Consider the following 5,912-nt stretch of genomic DNA (forward strand, 5'->3'; position numbering starts at 1 on the left):
CATTATTTATTTATTTCAGAGAGGAAGGGAGAGAGTCATTGATAAGCTGCCTTCTGCACGCCCCACACTGGGAACCCGGGTATGTACCCTGACCGGGAATCGAACTGTGACCTCCTGGTTCATAGGTCAATACTCAACCACTAAGCCACGTCGCTGGGCTGGAATTGAGTTTTGTGCATGGTATGAAGTGGAGATCCAGACACATTTTATTCCATGCAGATAGTCAATTCACCCAACACCATTTAATAGAAAAACCATCTTTTGCCCTTTGCTTTACAATATGTATTGTCACTGTCATTAATCAGGTGACTATATGTGGTTCTCTTTCTCCATTCTGTTCCATTGGTTGGTTGATTGGTTTGTGTGTCATCCTTGTACAGAGGCCATGCTAATCTTCTTCGTATCATTTCAGTTTTAGTACATGTGCTGCTGACGTGAGCACTGTTTGTGTATTCTTGCACCAATATCACAATGCCTTAGTTACTATAGCTTGTTCCTCGAGATCATTTTATTTGACCATTTTTATAATAGAATATTTGGATTTTTTTCTTATGGCTATGTAAGAATTCCTTATTAGTAAAGCATTTAATCCTTAAAACTTACGTTTTAAATATCTTTCCCTTTGTCCTTTGACTTTTGATAGTATTTGTAGTTTCTCTTGCCATAGAGGAGTATTACATTCTTAAAAAGTGCAGTTTAGGTTTGGCCATCAGAAGGAACTGGCCTGATGTTCCTGGCTTTGATGGTGCAGGAAGGAGCCAACAATGCAGGCAGCCACTAGAAACTAGAATAGGCAAGGACACTGATTCTCCCCGAGGGCCTCCAGAGAGGAATGCTGCCCTGCCAACACCTGAATTTAGCTCAGTGGGATCTTTTGAACTGTGGAACTGTAAGATAAAATATTTGTGATATTTCAAGACTCAAGATTTTGGTAATTTGTAACAGCACCATAAAAACTAATACAGGCAGGTTTTTTTCTTTCTTTTTAACCCTTTTACCTTATTTTTTTCCTTTCTAATTGCATTGGCTAAGACTTAATACAATACAGGGTGGGGCAAAAATAGGTTTTACAGTTGCTTGTGTGGAAAATAATACAGTAATTAATAAATAATAATGTAAGAATAAACTCTGTTTTGTGTACTGACAACTGTAAACCTACTTTTGTCCAATCCTGTATTTAATAGGAGCAGTGATATTGAATATTCTTTTCTTATTCTTTTTTATTTCAAGCAGATTAGGACATTTTACTTCTAAGTTTAAACTATATGGCTATGTAAGTATTTATAGATTTTGGCAACAGAAACCACATAGCACTGAAAACATTTCCAAATATCCATTTTTAAAATGTTTACTTCAAAAGGCTTACTCATAGATTATTTATTTATTTTAAATTTATCTTTATTGTTGAAACTATTACAGATGTCCCTCTTTTTTTCCCATTTCTTTTCTTGTTCTTGACTTTAAAGAGACCTTGTCTAATATTTTGTTGCTAAAAAGAGAGATGTTTGTAGACTGTGGTGATGGTTTCACGGGTGCATACTTCTCTCCAAATTCAAGTTGCATACATTAAATACATACAGCTTTTGGTAAGTCAATCATACCCAAATAAGTGGGTTAAAAAAAAAAAGTGGTCTATTGATAGTTTGTGATCCCCCTCACTATTTTTAATCTTACAAAGTTTTTCCCAATCTCCATTAAGTTTAAATGTAGTGTTTGCATTCACCATTTGGAGGCTGTGTAACTACATACAAATAAATATCTTTTTCTATGAAATAATAACCCTCCTCACTTGCTATAATAGTAAGTTGAAGTTTGGGGAGGACAAGGGGAAATCAGTCTTGCTTAAAATTAGGAAAATGAAAATTCTGAGAAGGTGTTTGTTGATGTCCCTGAATCCCATCTTCATGGGTCAGTTACCCTTGGTAGAAAAGTGGGGGGGAAAGTTCCCCTTGTTTCATCTGATTTCTCTGAGCAGGTGATCGTCCAATTAGCAGAGTGAATTGCAGAAGGATTTAGTGAGCCCGGGTTTCAAGGAACGGAACTGAGGCTGACAGCCATGCAGGAGCCCACGAGTGGTCAGCACTCAGGTAATCAAGAGTTGCTGGGACAAGGCAATATCCTGGTCTTCAAAAGAACTGTCTCTGCCGTGGTTCACAGGAAGTTGCCTAGGAGCTATGGACCAAATCAGTGAGGTTTATGAATATGCCTGACCAACATAGCAGTGACGTTTCAACTCCCACACTTCCCTGTGTTTAATGTCTCTTCTGGAAGTACAGGGAGAAAGAAGGTAGATTATTATTTGATTTCTTTTTGACAAAACCAAACCCTTGTAGCGATAATTTAGTCAAAGTAGAAGCCCAACCGAGGCAGAAATGTGGTTTTCATTCTAGCTTTATTTTGATCCTGTGCTCCTTTTTTTTCTTTGCAGGGGAAACAAGGGGAAGCCATAAAACCCCTCTTGGCACTATGTGTGTTGTATTTAGTCCATGGCCAAAGAGAGTTTTATGGGAAAGTTTGCTCTGTGCCAGTTGAAGCATTTTCTTTTTCATCGTTTTAAAAACAAAAACAAAAACATTAACTAAAACAAAATTTCTCATCTCCTCCCACAAAAAAAAAAAAATAGGAGGAGGAGAAGCAAAAAAGAAAAACCCACAGAATCACAATGCTGCTTGCCTTAATGTGAAAGTTTTTATCATTTAAGTCCTTCCCCAAAATTAATGCATAGGACTGATTGCAGTTATGAAACATTGGAAATTTTGGCTTTTCAGCCACTTGATGTCCTGTTCAGATATCTTTGGAAGAAAGCCAAAAGGGATTGAAATCTTCTTCTGAAAAAATAAAAGATGATTATCTTTTTTGGCTCTACTGTTTTACTCCAAATTTCTAGCTTTTGAAAAAATCCAGTTTAGATGGCAACAGCTTTTTTCCTTCTTAAAATTATGTTCATATATTCACATACAGTCTCATATTTGAGAGCAACTACAATAAACTGCAGCCTTTCTAGGCTTATTTTAATGGGGCAGAGGAATAATTTCCCCATCTACCACCAAAAAACTGGAGTTTCACCTTTTCATGAGGTTTTCCTGAGATAAAATGCAAATTCTCTTAAAGGTTCATACTAATCATTGTTACTTTAGTATGAATGACTTTGCCAGGCCTCCTCTCCAGGGCTTCTTTTAACAGGAAGAAGATATATGCTCTGCTGGGATCTAGTCTCAACTGAGGGGGCTCAGAAGGAAGATGGAAGGAGCAGGGAGAAGGGACAGAACCTGTCACACAACTAGAAAATAGGCATAATACTGTCTAGTATACACCCTTCAAAAATATACATTTGCTTGATGCCTTCTTCCTTCTTCCAACAAGATAAGTGAATTTTTACACAGTAGGATAAAGTTGGGGTAAGGATTAAAAACTATATTTTGGAAAGGGAAATACTAGGGAAAAAACAGTTGACAAGGAGGTATAGCCTGGCAGGAACACACACTCAGGGTCCTTCAAGACTGAGAAGTCATCTTGTACTGCCTCTGCAGAGAGAGCCAAAAGCTTCCAAAGATGGTGTTAAGACCTCATCCTGGCCCAGCTGCTCAGCTGCTCAGCTTTTCCTGGGCCCTGTCAACTCTTTGTCTTCCAATCTAGGCAAAGGCACACCCATACTACTTCCACCACTGTGAGATGAGTTTTCATACACCTCTGACTGTCTCTCAATTTCTATGAAACAACTGATCTGCTTTCCTAGGAAAACAATATTACAAGTTTATAAACAAGGATAAAGGTTAATCATATCCTAAATAAGAGGGAAATACATTTGGTTTTCTCCTGAGATCAAATAAATATTAACTAAATATTAATTAAATAAGAAACATTTCAAGATTCTCTTTTCAAAAGACTGAAATCATAATTTTTTAAAGCTGAATTATGGACACAGAGTCAGTACAGCTTTGCATATAGGTTTAAAAACTCTTTGAGCCCATATAAAATACCTAGACGAACACAATGTTTTGTGCATAGTAGGTATGTAGTCAGCATTGATCAATTAATCACATTTATTGACTCCATTCCCTCTTACTCTGCTGCATGTTTCTGAAGAAAAATGAGACTATTACCAAGAGCTCCGATACCCTCTCAGCTTTCTCAGAGACACAAATTCCAACAAGAGACAAATCAAACTAAAGAAGAATAAAAAGGAGTACATGAACTTCTTGTGTTTTGGTTTTTGACTTTTATTATTTTGTGACCATTACCTGATTTCCTCTGGGCTCCGCCAGATTTATTTGAGGGCTTGGAATTATGTCCACTCTTTAAAGAAACAGAAATGAAATTAACTCTTTTTTAAAATACTAAAATGCTTAAAGCACCTATTAGTTCTAAAGAAGCAAAATCAAAACCAAGGCCCAAATCATTGTTTGAAAGACCCAAGTGTTGTGAAGAGTAAATCTGACTCAGATCCCAACTCAAGTTGGCAAAGAAAACATCTTCTCCCTGTACTTTCCCTGGAAACACTTCTCTGTCCCCTGCCTTGACCAACATTGCAAAGTAAGGGCCGACACCAGGATAGGATACTAGAGAGCAAGGGGAAAACAGAAAGTGGACACACTTTGTGCAATGCATCTACAATGCGTGTCATTGTATTCCTGAATGTCACAGGACCACATGTGGCTTTTTATTCCTGGAAATTTGATTTCAGAATTCACTGGGGACCCTTTTCCTCAACAGCCGAATCTTGAAATTGGGAGGGAGTTCCTTCACTTCCAAGGGGATTCCTAGCAACTTGTCCTGAGCACAATTCCTTTCTTAACTATAAGGAAATACTTGAAAATGTGAATATCTTGGTACAAATCAGAGCTGTTTAGACCATGTTTCAATGAAGCAGAAGTAGGATTCTATCTCCATTTAGGCCAGGAGTTACCAAACTCCTTCAAGAAAGGTCCAGTCCATCTCCACAAAATGAACTCTGCCTTTGTAATATAGAAACAGCCATAGGAGACAATATATAAATGAGTGGGCCTGGCTGTGTTCTAAGTAAAAATTTATTTACAAAAATTATGAAGATGGTGGGTCCTAAGGTTGGTCTGCAGGCCATAGTTAGCTGACCCTTAGTTTAGACAAAAATAATACTTATAAATATACTAACAATATAATAATTAACAACTGATATGGCCAACCAATTAGAACAGACAAAGCATACTATAGATGTGTACTGGTTAAAAACAACTAGTGATTATCCCTACATTACAGATTTTGGAACTGCATCTTACGATAGGGTAGTAAATTGTTCTAGATCATATCAACAGTCCACATAGTAGGGCTGGGGTTTTCATACATGTAATCTAACTCCAGAGTCCACTGCTTCTATAGGACAGAAGGACTTTTGTTTCCACTGTAAGACTGAACTATCAGTTGCTTAGTCACAAGCATGTCTGGGCAAGAGTAAGCCATCCATACCACTTTCAAAAATATTCAAAACACAGATGAGCCGTAGTTACTTAGTTAGATGGAAAATAAATTTTAAAATGTGAATTCCTTTGGCTTCCCTCTATCACTTGAATTCTTTCCCCTTTTCTATCTCTATGGCTTATTCCCACACTTCCTTCTCTGCTCAGGTCTGTGTTCAAATGCTGTTTTACTGTGGGGCCTCCTGACCATCAATAGATTAATAAAATAGCAGCTCCTGCCCTGAATTTTATATCTCACTTGCCTTGCTTTATTTTTCTCGATAACACTGAACATCATCTGATATACTGTGTTTTAAATGTATTTAATTTATCTCTCCCAGCTAGAATGTGAGCTCCACTCAGTTATGGACTTTTTCTTATTGGCTGTATCCTCAGCACCTAGAACAGCACTTCTTGAATGATTGAATGAATACTGTGTACAGTAGAGAGGCCACACGGTACAATAAGTAAAAGCATTGG

The 5,912-nt window shown here is 37.4% G+C and overlaps 1 non-coding gene across 1 annotated transcript; it reads right to left on the reverse strand.

Moving 5' to 3' along the window:
• Window positions 1–335: 335 nt before the first annotated feature.
• On the reverse strand, window positions 336–442 carry LOC118669511. Its single transcript, XR_004971992.1, has one exon. It is a non-coding gene; the product is annotated as a U6 spliceosomal RNA (small nuclear RNA).
• Window positions 443–5,912: the final 5,470 nt, after the last annotated feature.

Source organism: Myotis myotis, unplaced genomic scaffold (genome assembly GCF_014108235.1).
Source record: "Myotis myotis isolate mMyoMyo1 unplaced genomic scaffold, mMyoMyo1.p scaffold_m19_p_14, whole genome shotgun sequence".
Classification (NCBI taxonomy): Eukaryota; Metazoa; Chordata; class Mammalia; order Chiroptera; family Vespertilionidae; genus Myotis; species Myotis myotis.